Source organism: Macaca fascicularis, chromosome 7 (genome assembly GCF_037993035.2).
Source record: "Macaca fascicularis isolate 582-1 chromosome 7, T2T-MFA8v1.1".
Classification (NCBI taxonomy): domain Eukaryota; kingdom Metazoa; phylum Chordata; class Mammalia; order Primates; family Cercopithecidae; genus Macaca; species Macaca fascicularis.
The window spans coordinates 154657021-154682522 of record NC_088381.1 but is presented as its reverse complement, the minus strand read 5'-3'; the positions used below and the strand labels follow the sequence as shown (position 1 = coordinate 154682522).

The following is a 25502-nucleotide window of genomic DNA, read 5'->3' as shown; positions in this document are numbered from 1 at the left end:
AACTTGAATTTCAGATATTCTGAAAATAAGCATCAGTTCAGTTCATTAGAATGAATTCTTTTTAATGAAAGATATTCCCAGCCTTCAGATTTTGCATCTTAAATATTTTTCTCTAATAAAAGGAACCCCGGTTTCTTGGAAAAATAGCTGATTCTAGGGTTAGGGAAGAAAATACACAAGGTAAACCTCAGGAAACTGGTAGTGTCAGACAGTAGGAAAGTGCTTAGAAAGAAAATACACACACACACACACACGACTGTATATATATCAGAGGGACACAGGAAGCAGCAACATAGATGGAACTGGAGGTCATTATGTTAGTGAAAGAAGCAGGCACAGAAACACAAACATAGTGTGCTTTCACTTATTTGTTGGATCTAAAAATCAAAACAATTGACCTCATAGAGAGACAGAGCAGAAGGATGGCTATCAGAGGCTGGGAAGTGTAGTTGCCGGGGGCCGTGAAGAGGGAGGTGGGGATTGTTAATGGGAAAAAAACAAAAAACAAACCACAGAAAGAGTGAAAGAGACCTAGTATTTCACAGCATGATGAGAGGATTATAGTCAATAATAATTTAATGGTGCTTTAAAAAATAACTAAAGAGTAGAATTGTATTGTTTGTAACACAAAGGATAAATGCTTGAGGATATGGATACTCAAATATTTCATATACTACACAAATATATACATATATATGTACTATGTACCCACAAAAGTTAAAATGTAAATAAAAGAACTTCCAATGGACAAAGTTAGGACAATGTGAGCAACAAGATAAATAGCATGGCATTGTCATATAAGCCAAATATAAAATAAATATACTGACATCATACTATTGTAAATGACCGATTTTTTTTACTTTTTTTAATTACAGCTGTCAACATGCAACATGGGTTAAAAAGTAGATAGGGATGAATATAGGCACACTTTCCTATGATGCTTAGGGACTAAGGAAGGCATTATAATTAAAGCTGGTGATAAGAACACCAGGAGTGATTCACACTGGATGGTGAACACCTATATCTATCTATCAAAGGTAAGTCAGAGAACTGAAAAATTCAAGCTGGAGAAGATGCACCAGGCAGCTAACATGAATGGAAGACTATTAGACATAAATAGTCTTGCCTTGGGAGATGGAGGCTGAGGATGGAAGCTTCCCATGTTCACACACACAATAAGATGAGCTAAAGGTACTCCACCAACCCGCACACTGCCAAATGCTGAACAAGTCTCATGCCATTCAAAGATGAGTACGTGGAAAATACACCTATGCTAGGTCTTTGAAATGATAGTAAATAAAAGTAGATAACAAACATTGTCCAGATATTTCCACCAAAGAATGTCTCTCTGAAGAGCATGCATCTGAGAGCTATTGGCTAAAAGAAAATGATGAAAACTAGAGAAAATATATGGTTGACTTACTGAATATTATTGCAATTGAATGTTATCACAGTAAATTCAAGAAATTATAAAGAGATAACAAGAAGCTGAAATTAGACAATCTATCTAGGAAGAATTTTTTAAAAAGAATGAAATGGAGATTAGTATGGAGTAACAGATTTATAAAGTTTATCCATCCACAACAGTAAAAGACATAAGTAAGAGGAAAGAACAAGGTATCAAAGAAGTAAAGAAAAACTTAGAAGAAAACTCCTTTAGAATGTAAATAAAAGCAGTGATTAAATAAGTAGAAATGTAATGATACATCACTAGGACAATTGGATGAGAAATATCATTCAAAAATACACTCAAAACACATTTTTTTTTGGAGCTGATGAAAAGCTTTCATGTGAATATTTAAAAACTCACTATAAAAAACTAACACAATGGTAACAATGCCAGTCTGTGACCTAGATAAATTTTTGAATTTTAAGGAAAAAGAAAAAAAAAATCTTTCAAGCATTCAATTAGTAAAAACAAAAAGCCTACAAAGGAATCACATTCAGAATGATTAAGGGTCATAAATTTATAAAGTTGTATCTGCAGAATTTTGAAAGACAGAAGCTAAAAGAAATATATACACAGCTATTCAAGTAAAATATATAATAAAATTATGTAAATGTTTAGAAAATATACCCCCTAAATATGATTCTCAAGACTAGTATTAGAAATTATTCTCCTGCTCACTGAAGTATGCATTTAAAAAATCAAGAATGAAAAATTCATAGGATAAAGGAACTCACAATGATTCTGAAAATCATAAAATGCAAATTTCACAAAAGATAATTTTTAAGTTAATGAGTACAAAGACTGTACTTCTAGTGATAAAATAGTATTGAGGCTTGAAGCAAATTACTTAACATTTCTTGTGTCTACCATTTTCATTTGCAAAACATTAACATGTCCCAGTAATATCAAAGTTCGAATTAATATTTTAAAGCCACATGAACATTTTGGCTGTTTTCTCTTTCACACAGTACTTGGGAAAGCTCTGTGATCAGAAGAGTTATGTGTCTTGTAACCCTTACTCAAAATGTCGATGGAAGACTAGACTGTTACTATCTTTGTAAGTTTTCCAGTACAAGCAAGAATATTTTCCTTGATCTCATTTCTATTCAAATGGCAGAACACAGAACAAAGCCACGAAATTTTCTTGATTTTTGGCAAATGAGTTTTCCTTTTATAAAATTGGTTAATATAGCTCTTCCAAGCTGAAAGCTATGTGATGCATTCAGTATCTTCTATGACTGTCTTTTGCCTCACCACTGGTACTTCCCCAGGCTGCTACTTTCTGAATACAATAACAGGAAGTAAAGAAACGGAAAGAAAAAGAAAGAGTGAGCAAGGGAGAGAGGGAAAAAAAGGAAGGAAGGAGAGAAGGAAAGAAAAAGAAGGAAAGAGAGGGAAAGGAAGGAAGTCAAGAAGGAAAGAAGGAAGGAAGGAAGGGAGAGAGAGGGAGAGAAAGAAAGGAAGAGAGAGAGGGAGGGAGAGAAAGAAAGGAAGAAAGAAAGGAAAGAAAGAAAGAAAGAAAGAAAAGAAAGAAAGAGAAAGAAAGAGGAGGAAGGAAGGAAAGAAAGAAAATAAAAGAAAGAAAGAGGAAGAGGGAGAGAGAGAAAAGAAACCTTGCTACTTCAATGGTTGTGTTAATCTGATTTTAAAAGACATCTGATATGGTTTGGCTGTGTCCCCACCCAAATCTCATCTTGAATTCCCACATGTTGTGGGAGGGACCTGGTGGGAGATGATTAAATTATGGGGGCAGGTTTTTCTCGTGCTGTTCCCAATGATAGTGAATAAGTGTCACGAGATCTGATGGCTTTATAAGGCAGAGTTTCCCTGCACAAGCTCTCTCTTTGCCTGCTGTCATCCACGTAAGATATGAGCTGCTCCTCGTTGCCTTCTGCCATGATTGTGAGGCTTTGGCTTCCCCAGCCACATGGAACTGTAAGTCCAATAAACCCCTTTTCCTGTATAAATTACCCAGTCTTGGGTATGTCTTTATCAGCAGCATGAAAACAGAACTAATACAGAACCTTTCAAAGTATACTGCTTAATCAATCAATTTAGTTAACACATCTATTCTTGAATAATTCATGTAGATTAAAGGCAAGAAAAATTATGTAAATTCTACTCACAGCATTATAGTACAAGCTTCTTTGCTGTCTGTAACAATCACATGAAGTTAGGTTGTTGAAAAGGCTCCATAACTGCAATAGTACTAACTCATAATGAAAAATCCAGGCATTTCAAGATCTTCAGAGAATCAAATAGGGGGTTTAAGAAAAAAAGTAATATGCTATCTTCAAGAAGGATTTCAAGTAAGTGTAAATGACATATAAATAAATAATTCCCAAGCATTCAGAGGTGACCGTGGAATTGCTAAACTATGTTATTTTCATACTTCTTTATTAATCTCTGAAAGCAATGCTAATTAGGATCAGTCTGATTATATACATATATATACATACACACACACACATATACACACACACATACATGCACACATAAGTATGTATACATATATAGATATACAGATATCTATATCTATATCTACACACACATATATATGAATGTCAAAGATCTTTTAGCTTATACATATGCTAAAAGAGACTGGAAACTCCTGTCTAACAATATAAGACTAACTTTTTCTAAAGTAGCTCTTGACCTTATTTTGCTAAGTCATTAATCTTTATTTTGGGATGGCTTTTGTTATTGGAGACATTTTTCTACCACTTAAAAATTCACTTACGTACCCTATAGTCCTATAGTGCTTCTACATGAATGCCATTACAGGGGAGAAGATGCTACTACTGCAACTAACACTGCCATTTTCTCATTGTGAGATACATAAAGAGACGATAAGATCTGTTCGCTAGCAAAGTGAGTTCTTGGTGCAGGCTGTGATCCAGAATCAAGTTATTGTGTGTCCTCAAACTGTTAGAGTTTATTCCTCACTCAGATGTGATTTCAAGACCAAGATTTGGGGGCTTTCTGACTTCAGTCAAAACAGTAAGCTGGAAATTTACCTATAATCGGTTCTGGGGTCCATTTTTAAATGCAGGACATATCAGTTACTCAGATGCTAACAAGGCGTTTCAGCTATTGACCTGTATATTCCCTCTGTGTTGAAAAAGCAAGCTCTTATTTTTGTGCAAGCTCAGACTTCGTGGCTCAAAGTCTGCCCTGTGTCTTTGGCCTGCATGGTTGAAGTTGTATTTTAACACATCTTATTGGACCACTACCAACGCTAGTTTACCAGTATGGGTTTATGTGCAGGTGTGTGCAGGTGTGCAGGGATGGTGGGGGTGGTGGTGTCACGAATTTTCCTCTGACCAGTATAGTTATGATGATTATCATTAGTCTATTGTCATATTTTTAAGATATCTTATAGTATTTAGGGAATGTAGAATCATGGTTGCCCAATTTTCTTAAATGTTTTTTGGGTAGCTTAGCAAATAACAAATGCAGAATAATAACAGCCTCAATTATCTCCCTTCATTCTTCCAACTCTTTCACTTCATCCTCTCCATGCATTTTCATCTTTGTATCCCCACTCCATTTTCAGCTTCTGACGTTTATATGTGGTCACTTCCTCTGTTACCACCATGCTCAAAAATGCTTACATCAAGAGGACTTAAATCATTCTGGACACAGAGTATTGCCTCTTTCTGTGCTCAATCATGTTCCTCAAAGTTGTGACTTATATTTTGCTATTGTCTCCATTTTCTACCTACTAATTTCTTTACTACTACTACACTCAACTAATACTTGCTGAGTAATTAATGTTTATCAGCCACAAGGCATCATGGCAAGAAGCTGAAGACAGAGCTGAATGTCACATGAGTTTTTATTCTTTTCAGTAACCAACCTGTTACATTACTTCTCTCCCCAAACTGTTATTTCACAAGTTGCCAGGCTTCATCTACCACCTAAGATGACATTTCCTTCGTCCTCATCTCGCCTGAAATATGCAGTATTTTACATGGCTAACCATGCTTCTCTCCTTAGAACTTCCTCTTCTCTTATTTTCCAAGGCTACGCTACTCAAAATGGGGTCGGTGTGTTGATGGCTGGTCTGCAAACTCCTTACTGTCAATTCATGATAAGACAGGGAGCTAGTGCCAAAATGTTAGTGAACTTCGTTTAGTTCAGCTCTTCTTTTTTTCCTCCCTCCCTCCCTCCCTCCCTCCCTCCCTCCCTCCCTCTCCCTTCCTTCCTTCCTTCCTTCCTTCCTTCCTTCCTTCCTTCCTTCCTTCCTTCCTTCCTTCCTTCCTTCCTTCCTGGCATTCATAGTAACAATACTTTCTTGATATAGAAATAAAGAAATTAGTGTTTTTATTTCCTTTTAGCACTTGTGGCACTTGCTTTTTATCTCATCGTGGACTGGCACCCTCAGTAATACTTTTTCTGTTTTAGAATTACTTCTTAATTACTTCACTGTTCCCTTTCTCAGCCTACAATGGTAGCAATAACTATATATTTGTGTATATTATATATTTCATATTTAATATACATATATACACACATTATATATGTGTGTGTATCTATATTTAGACACATACACACACACACACACACACACACAGTCTACCCTTGAACAACATGTGAGTTAGGGGCACCAACGGCCTGCACAGTTGAAAATTTACATATAACTTTTGATTTAAAAAGGTAAAACTGTAACTACCAATAACCTACCCTTGACCAAAGCCTTACTAATAAATAACAGTTGGTGACAACCTTTTGTATGTTATATATATTCTTTACTGTATTCTTACAATAAACTAAAGAAAAGAAAATGTTAATAAGAAAATCATAAGGAAAAGAAAATATATTCACTACCCATTAAGTGGAATTGGATTATCATGAAGATCTTGTTTCTCATCACCTTCACATTGAGTAGGCTGAGGAGGAGGAGGAAGAGAAGTGGTTGGTCTTCCTCTCTCAAGGGAGGCAGAAAAAAAATGCATATAAGTGGACCCATGCAGTTTAAACCCATGTTGTTCAAGGGCTACTAGTACGCTTAACTGTTGGTACCTTCTGAGGTTCTGTTCTTAGACCTGAGTACAGGATGAAGTAATGAAAACTCTATCCTTAATGCCTATTTTTTTTCAGACAGGGTCTTACTCTGTCACCTAGTCTGGAGTGTAGTGGCGTGATCATGGCTCACTGAAGCCTCCACCTCCTGGGCTCAAGGGGTCCTCCCACCTCAGCCTCCTAAGCAGCAGGGGTTATAGGCATATACCACCATGCTAAGTTAATTTTGTTTATTTTTTATAGAAATGGGGTCTTACTATGTTGCCCAGGCTGGTTTTGAACTTCTGGGCTCAAACAATTCTCCCACTTCAGCCTCCCAAAGTGCTAGGATTATAGGCATGAGCCACTGGACACCTAGCCTATACTTGATACCTTGATATCCCTCCTGGTTATTAAAAAAATGTGGGCTGGGCATGTTGGTCCACACTTGTGATCCCAGTACTTTGGTAGACTGAGGCAGGAGGATCAGTTGAGCTCAGGACTTCAAGACCAGCCTGGGTATCACAGTGGGACCCACATCTCTACAAAAAATAAAGTAAAAAATTATCCAGGCATGGTAGTGTGCACCTGTGGTCTCAGCTACTTGGAGGGCTGAGGCAAGAGGATGCCTTGAGCCCAGGAATTTGAGTCTGTAGTTAGCTATTATCATGCCACTGCACTCCAACCTCAGTGACAGGGTAAAACTTGGTGTCAGAAAAAAAAAAGTGTGTGTATACATGGGATGGGATGGGTATATCAGTGTGTATATAAGTCATATGCATAAATAATGCAGACCTGCAAGTTTCCAACCTTTTAAGGGCAGATGCTTGGTCATTAGACAGACTTCGTTCTAATAAAATCAGGGTTCTTAATGGTCTCTGCTTCCCTGGAACCCCAGCATCTAGTTCCTAAATAATTAATGTGTTCTACATTCAATAGGAATCATTCAAGAATGATTCCTAGAACATTCTTGGTCATGAGAGATGCCCAATAAGTATTGAATGAGTAAATTAAGGTGTTCTCAGTCTTGATATCTGCTTACAGAATGCCTCCCTCAACTCCACCCTACCTCCAGGGCACTGAAAAAAAATGTTTGTGTCACTATCTTTCGCTTCTCCATTTTAGAGCTCTCACTGAAACAAACATGTTACCATTTCTAAGGTATGAAAGATCTCAACTAAATATTGTCCTCTTGATGAATATGTTTGTATTTCAAAAAACAAATCAAGAAGCTCTCCCTGAAGAAAATTGGCCATTCTACCTTTTGCGCACCTCTTTAATCTCCACAGCACAGTTGTCTATTAGAAATTGTCATACTGTAATTAAATGTTTTCTTTACATGTCCTATACCCTCCTCCAAGTTTCCATTTCCAGAGGACAGGTTGAATGAAAGACAATTAACTTTTAATTTGGCACCTATGACATGCCAGTTACCTTACTAGCATACATGACCCAATTTCATCTTTTGCCCACTCTCTACGTGAGGCATTATTATCTGTGATGTTTCAGACGCAGAATTTCAGACACAGAGCTTAAGTCACGATTAATTAATGACGGTGGAGTCATGATTCATACCTAGAGTCTTCTGATTCTAAAAGTCCTTAGTTTTTTCTTCTGGCCATCCCTAAAACTCTTCAAAGTTCCTAATAGTTACTTGAACTTCATTATAAATAAATATGGGAAAAATAAACAAACAAAAGCAAACCAGTAACAATCATTTACTACTTAAACCGTCGTAGCCAACCATGGTTGCCTGAGTCTTTTAAATCTCTTGGAGGGCATTTGTTTAGTATATATAAATTGCTAAATTTCATGGAGTGAAGTGTGTATGCGTGTTTGTGTATGTAAGTTGGAATTGGGAACATTTTGATGTAGTAAAGGTCTTCATACCACTCGGATGAAAGATAGAGATGTCTGGTAAACAGACTTTCAAAGTTTTGTAGATTTTGGAATTTTTAGAGTTCCAAAGAGACATTGGCCCTCGTACTTTTTCCTAATTTCTATTCTTCTCCAGCTGACATATTTTGATATTTATTTATCCAGCCTAGTCCAGTTTTCACCTTGGTTTTTTGTTCTGGTAAGATTTGGCTTACACCTCCTGTAGTTAATTTCTGGAGTAACAATCTGCTTTGGGGTATAATAATAGCGAATATATAATCTCTAAAGTCTCTGAGAGTCATTGGGGAGGATAGACATCAGTTTGTCTTTGAGCACAGAGCTTTCCTCAGTAGAGAATGGCTATCCAAATAGCTAAACCCTGTTTAAGTCACTCACTGAAGTGTATAGATGGAATGAAGTCTGGGTGTTTACAGAACTTCACTTCTTTGATCCTACAACATCTGATTGCTTCTGGATAGATATATGTGAGTTAACTGAAGTGTAGAGTGAATTTATCTACAAAAGAAAAGTCATTAACTTTTAAGTTAGAACCCAGAATGATATATTGACTCTTCAATATTTTATTTGAGAATATGATAAATCCACTGCTCAAGTCATGCTAAATATTCTATCAAAAAGTATACTTTGATTCTAATTAGAGTTTTATTTCAGGTAGAAGAAAAAAAATAAGAGATGACGTCTTAAAAGTTTTGAATACGTAAAACATAAGGTTTTATTATTCCAAAGAGAAACATTCTATTATGCAAATATATTAATTCAGTTGCTGGTATGGAGACTTTAAATAGAAATAAAGTTTAAATAAGGATTTCATGTTGCGCAATTGCTGAGTGAAATAATCAGCTATTTGTTATTGCTTAGATTACATGTTGGTTTTAAAAGAATCTTCTTTTAATATATATTAGTTTGTGCAAATCATCTACTATGACTACAGATTTTTCCAGTTGCTCTAGAAATAGAAATTATCATTCAGAGATAAAGTCTGCAAACAAGCAGAAACATTGCATCTGAAAATGGGTTTAACCTAGTGTGTTTACTTTAAATCAACCAAAATTGCTTACGTCAGTTGATGTAGAAGAACAGTATAAAATGTACTAAGGTCTTTGCTATTCACGCATGTGTAAGCGCAGATTCCATTTTATGCCCGTGAATTTCAGAAAAAAATGTGTGTGTATGTATATGTACTTGCGCATATATACATATATGTATTTAAAGTGACAGAGATTGATATAGACATATGGATACATGCAAAGTGAGGGAAAGGAGAGATGAATCATTGACTTAACAAAATGAAAATCTCTAGCAATGACCAATCTATTTTTATGAATCTGTATGTTTTCAAGAACACATTTTGACATCTTTATGCTTTGCTAAAACTTCAGGACATTTTTAAGCCTTGAAATATCAGTGCCACACTGTAGCAGACATTTTTCATGCATTTTTGGCCACTCGGTATATTTGAGCATCCTGCCTATGTTTGGATAACTTCTTCCATGTAAGTCCACACCTCTCCAAAGTAAATGTCATATACATGTCATTCTCATGCTTCTTCCAGCTATTTGTACCAGCATAAGCTCACCCTACCAGACCATTCTTGGGCAAAGAGAGGCACAGTGAAGTGGACACTGCACAGCTTCCCCTCTGAAAAGCAGAAGTAGACAACTTACTGTGCATTAGAGAGGTCAATGGTCCATCCATCAGATCCCAGGATTGATGTAGTGGTCAGTGCAGCAATAGTGAGGTTTCTAATGGGACTGTCCCAATATAATTTGGATGTTGCTTCTGTTGTCCAGCCTAGAAATTCTGTGAGTATCCTTATATCTTTGAAAATCCCTTCCATCCTACTAGAGTAGGTTTTTTATTTTATTGTAAAAGCCATGACCGGCATACTGCCCAAACGCTTGTACCCTCTAACCTATTTAAGAACCTCACTTAAAGATTTTCCCTTCCCTCTGTCTCTTCAACAACTTTTCTCCTCTTTTATCTGAATCATTCCCAGCAGCACACGCACATGCTATTGTTCTCTCATCTTAAAAACTCCCTCTGTCTTATCATACTTTCACTTCAAGCCACTGTCTTGGTTATTTCTTTCCTTTTTCAGCAAAACCCCTAGTAGTGTTATATATACACACTCTCTCCAATTTATTACTCCCATTCTCTCTTGAACTTGCTTCAATCAAGCTTTTCCACTGAAACTGCCTTTTTTTTCAAAGTCCCCAGTGACCTCCACATCACTAAGCCGACCTCCGCGTTGTTAAACCATCTTTAGTTCTTACCTTGCCTCACCTATCAGCAGCACACCCTGCGATAAAATTGATCACTCTCTCCTCGAAATACTTGCTTAGCTGCCAGGACAGCATACTCTCCTAGTTTTCCTCCTACTTCTCTGCTGCTCTTTGGCCTTTTTTTCTTTTTCTTAATTTTGAAGTACCCCAGTGCTTAAATCTTGTATCTCTTTTCTTTTATATCTATACTCACCTAACCTCATGGCTTTCAATGCTAACAGGCTCATTCCTTTCTCTTGAACTCCAGGCTTGCATAGCCACCTACCTACTCAACATCTCGACTTGGAAGTCTAATAGACATTTCAAAAATATTATGCCTAAAATTGAGCTTTTGATCTCCCCGACCATTTGGAGCCCTACTCCTCTCAGTTTTCCTTATCTTCATAACAAGCAACTTAATTCTTTCCATTGAGTAGGTCAAATATTAGTGCCATCTTTCATTCTTGTATGTCCTCTGTATATCACGTCTAATCCACTAGGAAATCTGCTCCAGGCCACCTTCAGAATATTCTCAGGCTCTGATGCATCTTCATTACCTCCACATTTATCTCTCTGGCCCAAACTATCACCTTTCATTTGTTTACTGCAGTAGACTTCTAGTAGGTTTCTCTTCTTAATTCTTGCCCCTTTCCCATCATCTATTCCTAAGACAGGAGCATCATGATATTTTGTTTGTTTGTTTGTTTTTGTTGTTCTGAGTTGGAGTCTCACTCCATCGCCCAGGCTGTAATGCAGTGGTGCAATCTTGGCTCACTGCAACCTCTCCCACCCGGGTTCAAAGAATTCTGCTGCCTCAGTCTCCCCAGTAGCTGGGATTACAGGAGTGCAACACCACGCCTGGCTAATTTTTGTATTTTTAGTAGAGACGGGGTTTCACTGTGTTTACCAGGCTGGTCTCAAACTCCTGACTTCAAATGATCCACCCAGCTTGGCCTCCCAAAGCGCTGGGATTACAGGTGTGGGCCACTATGCTGGCCACATCATGAGTTTTAAATGTAGGTGAAAGCACCTTATATCTCTGCTCAAATGGTTCCAAAGCCAAAGTCCTTACAATGATCCATTTGCACAAATATTTTCTGGCCTTATTACTTTTCTGATCTCATCTCTGGGTGATTTCTCCTTAGTCATTTGGGTTGTGCCAGTGACCCTCTTTGATGATCCTAGAACACACCAGAAGCAGTCTCACCACAGGGACCGTGACTCTGTTTTTTGGCTTCTTGCCTTTTCCCCAGATGTCAGCACATGTGTTATCTTATCTTCTTATTGCTTTTATTTGCATTTACCCTTCTTAATGAATCCTTTCTTGTCACCCTAATCAAAATTACAACCCATTTATATATATATAACATTTTATATATAATATTTATATATAATATTATATATATAATATATATAATATTTATAATTTATTATATACAATAAAATATAATTATATATTATATATAAAATATTATATATATAATATTAGTACTTAGTATTTATAAAAATCCAACAATCCACTAGCACGTGGCTGTGTAACAATAAGGCTCTTTGTATTACTGGCAAACAGTAGGTGCTTAGGATGACCAACTCTTCTCAGTTTGCTTGAGACTTGTCTAGTTTTAGTACTGAAAGTTTTGTGTCCCAGGAAACATTTCAGATCCAGGAAAACTGACACAGTTGGTCACACAAGCTCTGTAAATATTTGTTAAATGACAGGATGAGAACAGAGGTGAAAGTATGCACTCTAAGTAATTATTAAACCTATAGTGTATTTAATCTCTAGCTTTCTAGATGACACAATCATCTGGAAGAAAGGATATAATCACATCCAATCATACAATGGAAAAGTGCAGGCATTTCCACAATCATCATAAAGTGCCATTTAAGAAATCTCTCTAAATGTATAACAACTATTATTAGATCCATACACTCAAGTCTTATCTACAACTCTATTATAAAGGATACTTTATAAAAATGCTTATCCTGCCGGGCGCGGTGGCTCACGCCTGTAATCCCAGCACTTTGGGAGGCCGAGGCGGGCGGATCACAAGGTCAGGAGATCGAGACCACGGTGAAACCCCGTCTCTACTAAAAATACAAAAAATTAGCCGGGCGCGGTTGTGGGTGCCTGTAGTCCCAGCTACTCGGGAGACTGAGGCAGGAGAATGGCGTGAACCCGGGAGGCGGAGCTTGCAGTGAGCCGAGATCGCGCCACTGCACTCCAGCCTGGGCGACAGAGCGAGACTCCGTCTCAAAAAAAAAAAAAAAAAAAAAAAAATGCTTATCCTTATGACTGACAGCAAATTTATAAAAATATTGAATATAACTGTAAAATATACACATTGGAGAGATTCAACCACATTATTACTTACTGTATGGTCATGAGTAAATGCAAACAAAATATTGACTTTACTGAACTAAATCATGTTTCCAGTTAATAGCTGTGTGTGACTTCAATGATGAGCTGAAGTCCATCCCTTAGGCATAAATCTTTCTGGGGTACCTAAGTAAGCTCACGTGGTTATTATAGGCTCATATAATTATTATAGTAATTATTTGTAATGCTATATAAACAACAATTATACTTTATAAAATGTTAAATGCTGTATAATACTTATCATAATACATATTATATAGCATTTAACATTTTTAATATATTAAGTATTATATGGCATTTAACATTTTTATAATATAACATAATTTCTTTGTATATTGATAATGCACAACCATTGATAAAATATGAATACCAATTTCAATATGAATATTACAAGCTTTTTTGAAAAGTCAGCTTAAATGTTTTAAACATAAGCATCCAAATAAACAAACGTTAATAAACAGAACACAAAGAAATGAGAGTTAAGGGTTAAGTTCCCCAAAACAAACTCCTTTTAGGGTGCCTCCCTGCAAAGTTCCTTGGGAAATGGACTACATCTGAGTTCAGTTCGTCTGGGTAAAGTGTGGAGTGATAACTCATGCCAACTGGATCTGCCATGTAATATAGTTTCAACTGAACTGTGATCATGCTGAAAGGGACCGGCGTTCTATCAGCCAGACTTGTAATAAGATAGAGATGCAGACCAAGGCTCTGACACATGTCAATCACTGTGGGGGAGAAGCTCAATGAAAAGTTTCTCACTAGAATCAGCTATCTGGCCCTGCTAGATCCCTGTGAGCTGCCTCTCAGAACTTCAGTGGAGATCTAGAATGCCTGTGAGTGCTTATCTCTGAGCCTTACCGCCGGTAAAGGCCTTGCGTGTGCATTGTGGAGCTCTACACTTTTGTTGGCTTGGCCACTGGTACAGAGAGTTATTCATCTGGTCCAGCACCCATCGGGACCTGGGCCTTCTGGATATGAGCCAAGAGATCAGAGACCAGTGGCTCATCCTGAGGGTGGGAGAAATTTGCTTGGGGTGGCATAGCCAGTTATGCTCAGGGAACAACCTGACTGATCATTGACTAACCATGAAAGCTAGATCTTTAAAACACAAGAAATGTAAAACCTGGAGAGATTAGGATACCCAAGATAATGACTCATAGCTTTATTAATGACCCTGAAGTCAAGAGGTCATCCAAGAGAAGGTGAACACCACCATGGGAATGGCTGAAGTGGGCTCCTTTACAAATAATTTTTGAAAATGATAATGAATGGAGCATTCAAAGCATGTTGAATGTTCTTACTTGAACAGAGTTAAGAAATAGGCTACTTTTATGACCCTCACCCTGTGATGGGGTCAGTCTGAGAAGGCATAGCGTCTTTTAGGTTCTGTGAGTACTCACTAATTGCAAACCAGGAGGTAGATGGCCTAAAGTTTACTGCCCTATATGAGGTCCTCCAGGTGAGGCAGATAACCCATGGGGTTCCCAAAACTGCCAGGTAAGCCTCTCAACTGGTTATTCTCTTCTTTCCCTACTAGAACATTCTCCACACTTCTCTTCCGTGTCCAGCATCCAGGAGTGGGATCCTTTCAGATTGCCTCTCCCTGATGTCCTTGCCTGCTGTTTCCAGGTATGCTCATCCAGTGAAAAGCAGCAGAAGCACACAGGAGGGTAAGGGGAGGCAGAAAAGGATTATTTCTTCCCTATTCCTTTCCTGCATCAAGATGACACCTCTGGCAAGAACTAAATCATTATATGAGAAAAACTCCAGCTTCCAAAGTCCTATTCTCACCAGACTCTGGTAATTCTATCTCCTTACATTGTCTCTTCTGCCTTGAGGTGGTAATGCCTTCCCTCTGTTGTTAATTCTTTGGTACCCTACTGTCTTTTTTTGTTCCTTTAATGCTGCCCATACTTCAGTAAACTAGTCTTTTATTAATAATTCTGATTGTTTTCTGTAGAAAGACAAAAGATGAATAACTCCATTGTTTCCTCTTGTTAATACATTTTAATCTTTACCCCTTGTATATTAGGCTGAAAGGAGTGTACTATTGGGATTTATCGTGGTCACAGGAATTAGATTGATTAGTGTAAAGTAAATTATAGTGGAAAAACAAAACATTCCAACAAAATGCATTACCAGAAATGTATGAGTATTAATGAATAAAATACCTATTTCTGCTCCCATTACAAAAAGCACACGATAACCTTACAAAATTTTACCATGGAATATGAATGAATAATAAAGGTCAGTTTTGTTATGTAGAATGGTTTTGGTCATTGTAGATATTTATCACAGGCTAAACAATGCAGTCTGATGAGCATCGTGAGACTTTGCTAAGGCTCAGATAGATGCACTCCCATGGGAATAGGCGAATTAGACAGCAAAATGTCAGTCAATGTGTAAACTGATCTGGAAATGAAATTTCCTACAAGTGTCAAACATTCAAAGCAGAATAGGAAAAGTAGTATCGTGCTGACAGAAAGCACTAGTAAAACTGCCATCATCAGAGATCAGAAAAAAAATGCAGTGCTACAGGACTACAGGAATGTAAGTTTAACATTGACCATTGCTTTTATGAAAATGAATGAGCCAATAATGCATTACTTTCTGAGAGCCCAATAAGCACTGAATAAAAGAGCATTAACTATTCGCATTAGAGCCTATGAAATATGCTTTCACATGATGCTTGCCGTTTGCTTCTGTCATAGGTTCATCCAAAGTTATTAAATTTTAAAATTGCACTAGGACTTTTTATATGTAGTACATTTATAGCCTCTGATTTATATAGCACTTTTCTTCCATAGTGCCATTATATCCTCATTCTCCAATTCAATTGTGCTTATGGTTAAATATAGCAAGCAATATATGCGTGTGCATTAAATATATATATAATGTTATATAAGTTTTTCTTGATCTTTATATACCATATTTCCTGAAATTTTGCAGTAGGTCAGAATGCAATTTCAAGATGACTTGCAATATGGAATGGTATTTACATCCACAGGAATTTGGTATGTTTCAAGATTGTCTCTAAATAGCAATCATTCTGAAGTAGGCGGTCTAATCTGTATGAAATCCCATTCTCTGTGTATTTAACTTACATAAAGTCAACTATATATGCCTTAGAAAGAGATGCAGAAAATAAATGTATTAAAATTAAAATTGGTCATGCCATTCTGCCTGCTGTTTCTCTATCTCCCTGAGTGAAGCTGAGTTAAGCAAATCAAATTGCCTTTCTTTAATTCATCCCAATTTCATCATCACTCTCATAAGATGAGAATCTTAACTGGATAACTAGGTGTTGAGAGTTTAAAGATGCTTTATTTATTTATTTATTTAAGAGACAAAGTCTCACTCTGTAGCTCAGGCTGGAGTGCAGTAGAACAATCATGACGCACTGCAGCCTTGAACTGCTGGATTCAAGTGATCCTCCCACCTCAGCTTCCTGAGTAGCTAGGACTACAGGCATGTGCCACTATGCCACCCTCCTAACAATACATATTTTTTTTATATAGCACATACATTAATCTTAATCCAGCTACTCCACCTGACATTAAATCAAGGAAAAAATGATCTAATCCCAGCCTAAGGAAAAACTGCTGTTGGACTCACTGCATTGAGAGATAGTACGTCAGTCTCCAACAGGATTTTCTAAGGAATATTCCAGGTTTAATTTCACCAAGATATAATGATTCCCTTGTCATAGACTTTAGATACTTCCTCTGGTAGAGTGGGACTGCATCAATGAGTAATAATAAAGAAAATGGCCGTTTCTGCGTAAGTTTCAAAAAGTATAACTTTATGAAATTTTAAAATGGAATATGGATGAATGAATAAAGGTCAGTTTTGTCACCTAGAATGGTTTCTAGTCATAGCAGGTAGTCATCACATGCTAAACAATGCGGCCTGATGACCATAAAATCAGTATAAAAGGAGGAGTTCATGTCCTTTGTAGGGACGTGGATGAAGCTGGAAACCATCATTCTGAGCAAACTGTTGCAAGGACAGAAAACCAAACACCGCATGTTCTCACTCATAGGTGGGAGTTGAACAATGAGAACACTTGGACACAGGGTGGGGACCATCACACACCGGGGACTGTCATGGAGTATGGGGAGAGGGGAGGGATAACATTAGGACATATACCTAATGTAAATGACGAGTTAATGGGTGCAGCACACCAACATGGCACATGTATACAAACCTGCACGTTGTGCACATGTACCCTAGAAATTAAAGTATAATAATAAAGAAAAAATCAGTATAAAATCTCTGTAACATTCTTAGTGGTGACAACAACTCTTAGATTCAGGTTTTCCACTGCCTTGGACCACACTGAGGAGAGATTTAAACAGAAATAGGCCACTCAGAATAAAGCAACTATTCAAAAGAGGGAGGCAGGAAGTTACAACCTGTGTTGGAGAGTGCTGGGTAGAGAATTGGCCTTGAGGTGAATGTGCCGTGAGTGGGATGATTGTGTGAACCTTCATTAGGATGGCAGATTCTGCTAGTAATTTCTCAAATCTTTTGAAAACAGCACTTAGACTAATCACCCCCACATTATTAAAACAAGGAGTTATAAAAATGGAAGACGTTCTACCGCTTAGAAGCTATTCAAATTTGCATTAACTTTGAAGCCTGGTCATTTAATATATGCCCATATAACAAATTAGGGAAAAATGTTTTTGTTCAACAAAAAGAGTCCTTAACAGCAAGAAATGCTTGTCAGCAGGGGGCGCCGGTGAGCAAGTTTCAAATATGTTACCCCGTCCCCCCCAACAATGGTGAATGGAAGAAAGGAAGGGAAGTAAGTTTTCCTATTCCTGCTCTATATGATTTCTCATAACCACCATCATAGAAAACGTCTCTTATTTTTTCAAAAACCAATTGTTGCTAACTGATATTTTCATTTGAGTTGGCATGTTAGAAAGCAGCTTTAGATTTCAATTCCAGTTTCACAACGGAATAGTTGAGTGTGAGTGAGCTAGTAATTTCTTTTTATGGGCAAAATGGACGTAATGATAATGCTGTCTCAAATTATTTTTGCCAGAACTAAACTGTTTGGCAGTGATAATAACTAATGTTTGCATATCCTCAGAGTTTAATTAGCTTATCTTTGCATGCGTCATCTACATTATGAAACACTGAAAGATAACAAGTCTTTCCTAAAAATGAACTGATTAAAGAAGAGTAATAATATTGGAAGTTCTTAATTTCAGCTCTCTCTGTAAAATTAGTTGAGTATTGTCTAATACCAGAAGCACTTTTCAAAAGTGAAGTATTCAGCTTCTCCTTGAAGCTTGATATTTGTAGGCTGTGAAAATGGTGTGGACTCTTCAGACTTTTCCAAAATGACTCCAGATTTCTTGAAGGAGGAAAATGGCTGTTGTATGAGAAATAAGGAGGATAAGGGAGAAACATGGAGGGACAGACAAAAACGGTACTCCTGGGAGCTGTTCATCCAGATATGCAAGAAAAAGAAATGGACTCTATTCTATTTCCAGAATCCACTGTGATTTGTTTATTAGCTGACGCCCGTGGAATTTTCATTCTGAGATATTATTTCCTGGGCTCTCAGCACTTTCCCTCTTTTAGTTACATCAACAACCTGACGCTATAATGTGCTCATGTTGTATATTAACACATGTTGGAGTTCTATTACACTGGAGCAAAACCTTGTAAGCCATTTATTCAGGTCTCCAATTAGTAAAACATTTAATAAGAAAAAATTGTTATGAGAGACATACATAGCTGGTTTTAACCATGTGACTGCACAAAAGAAAATCTAAAACGAGAATACTTTTATTCTACTTATTCGTCTTGTCACTTTGATCCTTTGTTAAATTATTGGGAAGAGAAAGTCCACCCAGGGCCAAGGATATAGATGTGAGCATAGAGTTTCTCATTTTTGTTATTACTATTTTTCTTTTCCTTCTTTAACTTTAGGTCCCATACTGTGCCTATTAGTGATTTCATGGAACACAAATCTTTCTGAGGGGAAACTTTTCTAAAAACAGAATTCAGTTTCTTTTTATTCTGTCTTTCAATATACAATAGCTATTAAATCCGCCTACTGCTATCAGAACCTTTCTGCACCCCAGAATCGGCTGTCTCATCATGACTTCCTGTCCCTTGTCTTATTCACTTGTTTCTAAGACCAGCCTGAGCAATAGTTTTGAGCTCATTTTTCTTTTTCTTTACTCAGGTAGACAGCTGCCTTTTAGCCCTTACATAATTTTATTATTTCTTGTATGTGAAAGAAATTGTCACTGATAAAAAGGAAGGAGAGATGAATATACTGTCCCTTTGCTATAGAGAAAAAAATGCAAGGGAAATAGTACATCATTTTAATTTATATCCTTTTTTTGAAGTTTGGCTTTTAGATCTAGTTTGATCAGGGGCAAGTCACTTTTTAGGGATGTCACATAAGATTTTTAACTTTATTATAATAGAAGTAATAATAACAATAATAACAATCTCTGCATATATTCTAGACAAAAATTTGTTACATGAGAGAAAAAATCCACAAATGAAATAATGAGGACTCAGAGATAACTTCATAATTTATAGGTTTATTAGTCCATTAATTGATTGATTAATCTGACAAATATTTATGAAACATGTAGTATGTCCAAGGTGTATATATATACATATATATGTGTGTGTGTGTATATACACACACATATATATATGTATATATATATATTTTTGGAGACGGAGTCTCGCTCTGTAGCCCAGGCTGGAGTGCAGAGGCGCGATCTCTGCTCACTGCAAGCTCCGCCTTCCGGGTTCCCGCCATTCTCCTGCCTCAGCCTCCCGAGTAGCTGGGACTACAGGCGCCCGCCACGGCGCCTGGCTAAGTTTTTGTATTTTTAATAGAGACGGAGTTTCACCGTGTTAGCCAGGATGGTCTTCATCTCCTGACCTCGTGATCCGCCCGTCTAGGCCTTCCAAAGTACTGGGATTACAGGCGTGAGCCACCGCGCCCGGCCGTCCAAGGTATATTTTGTTTCAAAAATTCCTAACCAGTAACCAGTCAAATAGGGGAAGAGAGAAAAGCCAATATTTAGGGAATAATACACAGTTTAATTAAATCATGTATTCTTTCATTCCAAAGCTATTTCCTGAATTCCTATGACATGACTCACATATATTTAGCAAAAGAGGATTAGATTTTACAAAGAGGGAACTCATGGAGAATGAATTGAAAGAAGTGAGAATATAGGAAGAGAAACCAATTTGAGAAGCTGAAGGGTGCCTACACCTTTTGTGGGGACTTAGGTTTATCTAATTGGGAGGGAGGACTGTTTACGAAAAAAAAAAAAAAAAAAAAAAAAAGCCAAATTATGTCCATAAGTAAATAGCTATTTTCACGTAGGGAAAAATCACAATAAATTATTAATACAAATTTTTAAAAGTTGACATATACTAGAAATATCATTTAATTTTTTAACAATGACACACTTTATATGAATTAACTTACTGGTTACTTCTCTGTAATTTTTTTCCTTCAATCTAGCTATATTTTCTTTCAATTACTCTTCATTTGACATTTCTCTATAGGGAAAAGTGAGATATTTTAGTATTCATTGTCATGATGAACATTTGTTTGGCTTTTTACTTTTCATTTTTATTTTATATTTTACTCTTATTTTGGATTCAGAAGGTACATATGTAGGTTTGTTATGTGGATATATTGTGTGATGCTGAGATTTGGGGTATGGATGATCCTGTCACCCAGGGAGTGAATATAGCACCCAATAGGTAGTTTTTCAGCCCTCACCAATCTCTCTCCTTCTCTCACTAATAGTCCTCGCTATCTATTGCTTTAATCTTTGTGTCCATGTATACTCAATGTTTAGCTCCCACCTATAAATGAGAACATGTGGTATTTGATTTTCTGTTCTTACATTAATTCATGTAGGATAATGGCCTCCAGTTGCATCCATGTTGCTGCAAATGACATGATTTCATTATTTTTTATGGCTGTATTTATGGTGTGTGTAACTTTTTTTATATACAATCCACTGATGGTGGGCATCTTGATTGATTGCATGTCTTTCCTTTTGTGAGTACTGCTGCAATGGACATACAAGTACAAGTGTCTTTTTGGAAGAACAATTTATTTTCCTTTGGATATACACCCAGTACTGGAATTGCTGGGTTGAATGGTAGTTCTCTTTCAAGTTGTTTGAGAAATCTCCAAACTGCTTTTCACAAGGACTGAACTAGTTTGCATTTCCATCAACAGTATATAAATATTCTCTTTTCTCCATGGCCTCACCAGCATCTGTTATTTTCTAAATTTTTCATGATCACCATTCTGATTGGTGTGAGATTATATCTCATTGTGGTTTTGATTTGCATTTCTCTGATGATTAGTGATGATATGCATTTTTTTTCATATGTTTCTTGGCCACTTGTATGTCCTCTTTTGAGAGTTGTCTGTTCATGTCCTTTGCCAATTTTTAAATTTGATTATTTGCTGTTTACTTGTACATTTTAAGTTCTTTGTAGATTCTGGATATTAGACCTTTGTTGGATGCAGGGTGCAAATGTTTTCTTCCATTATACAGGTTGTCAGTTATTCTATTGATTATTATTAGTTTTTGGTATGCAGAAGCTCTTTAATTAGGTTCCACTTTTCAATTGTTGTTTTTATTGCAATTTCTTTTGTGGACTTACCCATAAATTCTTTCCCAAAGTTGATGCTGAGAAGAGAATTTTCTAGGTTTTTTTCTTGGATTTTTATAGTTTGATGTTTTATACTTAAATTTTAAATCCATCTTGAGTTAATTCTTTGTACATGGTGAAAGACAGGAGTCCAGTTTTATACTTATGCATATGTCTAGCCAGTTATCCCAGCACAATTTATGGAATAGGGAGTCCTTTCCATATTGCTTGTTTTTGTCAACTTTATGGAAGATCAGATCACTGTAGCTGTGCAGCTTTTGTTCTAGATTCTCTATTCTATTTCCTTGGTCTATGTATCTGTTTTGTACCAGTACCATGCTGTTTTGTTTACTGTATCCCTATAGTATAGTTTAAAGCCAAGTAATGTGACACCTCTGGCTTTGTTCATTTTGCTTAGGATCACTTTGGCTATTCAGGCTCTTTTTTGTTTCCATATAAATTGTAGAACAGTTTTTACAAATTATGTGAAAATTGATGTTGGTACTTTGATAGGAGCATTGTTGAATCTGTAAAATGCTGCGGACAGTATGGACATTTTAACAGCATTGATTCCCTTATTCCAAGAGCATAAAACATTTTTCCATGTATTTGTGTCATCTCTGATTTCTTTCAGAAGTGTTTTGTCATTCTCCTTGTAGGTATCTTTCATCTCCTTAGATAGATGTATTCCTAGGTATTATATTTTTGTGTGCCTATTGTAAATGGGATTGTGTTTCTGATTTGGCTCTCAACTAGAATGTTTCTAGTGTATAAAAATGCCACTGATTTTTGTACATTGATTTTATATCCCAAGACTTTCCTGAAGTTGTTTATTTGTTCTAAGGACCATTTGGGAGAGTCTTTATGGTTTTCTAGATATAACATCATACAGTCAATAAAGAGACATAATTTAACTTCTTTTCCTATTTCAATGCCTTTTATTTCTTTCTCCTCCCTGATTGCTTTGGCTAAGACTTCCACTACTATGTTAAATAGGAGTGATGAGAGCAGGAATTCTTGTCTTGTTCCAGTTCTCAAGAGGAATGCTTCCAGTTTTTGCCCATTCTGTATGATGCTGGCTAAAGGTTTGTTGTAGATGGAGCTCATTATTTCCTGACATATTCTTTTGATGTCTATCTGTTGAGGGTTTTTATCAGGAAGGGATATTGAATTTTACTGAAGACTTTTTCTGCATCTATTGAAGGGATCATATGATTTTTGTTTTTGATTCTGTTTAGGTGGTAAATCATATTTATTGATATACATATATTTAATCAACCTTATCCCAGGAATGAAGCCTATTTCATCACAGTGAATAAACTTTCTGATATTGCTACTGGATTTGGTTTGCTTGTATTTTTTTGAGTATTTTTACATCTATGTTCCTCAGTGACACTGGTCTCAATTTTTCATTTTTCATTGTGTCTCTGTTGGATTTTGGTATTGGGATGATGCTGGCTTCATAAAATGAGTTAGAAACGAGCTCCTCCTTCTCTATCATTTGAGACATTTTCAGTAGGATTAGTGCTAGTTCTTTTTGTAGGTCTGGTAAAATTTGGCTGTTAATCTGTCTTGTCCAGGTCTATTTTAGGTTGATAGGTTCTTTATTACTGATTCAATTTCAGAAGTTGATATTGGTCCTTTCAGGTTTTAACTTTCTTCCTGGTTCAATCTTGGGAATTTGTGCGTTTCCAGTAATTTATTCATTTCCTCTAGAATTTCTAATTTGTGTGTGTAGAGGTGTTTGTAATAGTCACTGAAGATTTTTAGTATTTCTGTGGAATAGGTTGTAATGTCATTGTCATTTCTGATTGAACTTATTTGGATCTTCTCTGTTTTTTTTTTCTTTGTTAATCTAGAAGAGTGGTGTAGCTAATGGTCTGGTAATCTTGTTTGTTCTTTTGAAAAAAACAATTATTTGTTTCACTGATCTTCTTTATGAATTTTTGCATCTCAATTTCCTTCAGTTCTTCTCTGATTTTAGTTATTTCTTTTCTTCTGCTGCCTTTGGGATGATTTGATCTTTATTATTTCCACTTCCTCTAGGTAAAATATTAGATTGTTAATTGGAGATTTTTCTAACTTTGCAGTAGAGTTATTATTAGGAGCAAGTTCTTTAATTTCCGTGTTTCTGTCTAGTTTTGAGAAACCTTCTTAGTATTGATTTCTATTTTTATTGCACTGTGGTTCAAGAGTGTATTTGGTATGATTTTGATTTTATTGAATTTATTGAAACTTGCTTTAGGACTGACCATGTGGTTGATTTTAGAATATGTTACATGTAAGCATGAGAAGAATGTATATTCTGTGGTTGTTAGGCGAAGTATTCTGTAGATATCTATTGCATCCAATTGGTTGAGTGTAAAGTTTAAATTCACAATTTCTTTGTTAGTTTTTTGCCTGAATGATCTGTCTAATTCTGTTAATGGAGTGTTTAAATTCCCCACTATTATTGTGTGACTGTCTGAATCTCTTCATTGATCGGGAATAACTTGTTTTATGAATCTGGTTGCTCCCATATTGGGTGCAAATATATTCAGGATAGTTAAGTCTTCTTGTTGAACTGAACACTCTATCATTATGAAATATCCTTCCTTATCTTTCCTGATGGTCATTGGTTTAAAGACCATTTTATCTAGCATATGAAAGGGATTCCAGCTTTTTTTTTTTTTTTCATTTGCATAGTACATCTTACTCCATACCTTTACTGGGAGCCTGTGTGTAGCATTAAATGTGAGATGGGTCTTTTGAAGACAGTAGATAATCAGGTCTTGTCTGTCTTTTCCTTTTATTTATTTATTTATTTTTTTGAGATAGAGTTTCACTCTTGTTGCCCAAGCTGGAGTGCAATGGTGCATCTCAGCTCACTGCAACCTCCGCCTCCTGAGTTCAAGCAATTCTCTTGCTTCAGCCTCCTGAGTGACTGGGATTACAGGCAGGTACCACCACACCTGGCTAATTTTTTTGTATTTTTAGTAGAGACAGGGTTTCACCATTTTAGCCAGGCTGGTCTCGAACTCCTAACCTCAGGTGATCTGCCCGCTTTGACCTCCCAAAGTGCTGACCCAGGTCTTGTCTTTTAATCCAGCTTGCCACTCTTTTAAGTAGGGGTGATTAGACCATTTATATTCAGGGTTAGTACTGGTAATGTGAGATTTTTGATCCTATCATCATGTAACAACATGGTTGTTTTGTATGACTTGATTACGAAAATGCTTTATATTGTCTGTGGGCTCTGTATTAAGCATGTTTTGTGGTAGCAGACTCATTTTTTTTGTTTACATGTTTAGCACTCACTTAATGACTGCTTTTAAGGCTGATTTTGTGGTAATGAATTCCCTTAGTGTTTGCTTATATGAGGAGTATTTTATATCTTCTTCGCCTATGAAGCTTAGTTTGGCAGAATATGAAATTCTTGGTTGGAATTTCTTTTCTTTGAGGATCCTGAAAATAGACGCCCCAACTCTTCTTTTTTTATGGTTTCTGCTGAGAGGTTCACTGCAAACCTGATGGGGTTCCCTGTGTAAATGACATTTCTGTCTAGTTACTTTTCAGGTTTTATCTTTCGTATTCATCATGATTAATCTGACAATTACAAGCCTGGGGGATAGTCGTCTTGTGTCTCCCAGGGGTTCTCTCTATTTCTTGAATTTACATGCCAATCTCTCTAGCGACGCTGGGGAGCTTTTCATGGACTATATCCTCAAATACACTTTCCAAGTTGCTTACTCTTTCCTCCTCTCTCAGAAATGCCAATGAGTCATATATTTGTTCTGTTTACATAATCTCATGTTTCTCAGCCATTTTGTTCATTTATTTAAATTATATTTTC

General features: G+C 36.5%; 1 long non-coding RNA gene across 2 annotated transcripts in view; it reads left to right on the top strand.

The window, feature by feature from the left end:
* The first annotated feature begins 14531 nt into the window (after window positions 1–14531).
* The window catches only part of LOC135972031 (uncharacterized), a 46520-nt gene continuing 35549 nt past the window's right edge, over window positions 14532–25502 (top strand). For both annotated transcript variants that reach the window (XR_012416337.1, XR_010588594.1), the window contains exon 1: window positions 14532–14623. This is a non-coding gene — a long non-coding RNA (uncharacterized lncRNA). The remainder of the gene's footprint in view (window positions 14624–25502) is intronic.